Source organism: Babylonia areolata, chromosome 14 (genome assembly GCF_041734735.1).
Source record: "Babylonia areolata isolate BAREFJ2019XMU chromosome 14, ASM4173473v1, whole genome shotgun sequence".
Classification (NCBI taxonomy): Eukaryota; Metazoa; Mollusca; class Gastropoda; order Neogastropoda; family Buccinidae; genus Babylonia; species Babylonia areolata.
The window spans coordinates 17,642,953-17,643,338 of record NC_134889.1 but is presented as its reverse complement, the minus strand read 5'-3'; positions in this window follow the sequence as shown (position 1 = coordinate 17,643,338).

Sequence of the window (386 nt, the reverse complement as noted above, 5' to 3'; positions counted from 1 at the left end):
GGTGATATTCAGTTATCATGTTGTCAGAGACATACGAAGTTTGGATCGGGTTTGTTCTAAGATGTACACAAACTGGACTGAGGAAGGTGGCAGAATGGTCAAGACGCTGCTATCAGAATACAATGTCCGTGAGGGTCTGGGTTTGCATCCCGGTCTCGCCCTTCACCGGCTCCGGCAGTTTTTTTCCAAGTTAGACTGAACTACGAAATTCAAATCAGTCGAGAGTCTAGTCACTTCGGATGAAACGATAAACTGGGGTTCTGTGTGCAGCACACACTTGGCACACTGATAAAGAACCAAAGCAACAAAAGTACATGATTGTCTTCTCAGTGGTACAGTTCTGCAGAGGAAACCCACCGGCTCTGATAGGCCCGTACACAGATTTT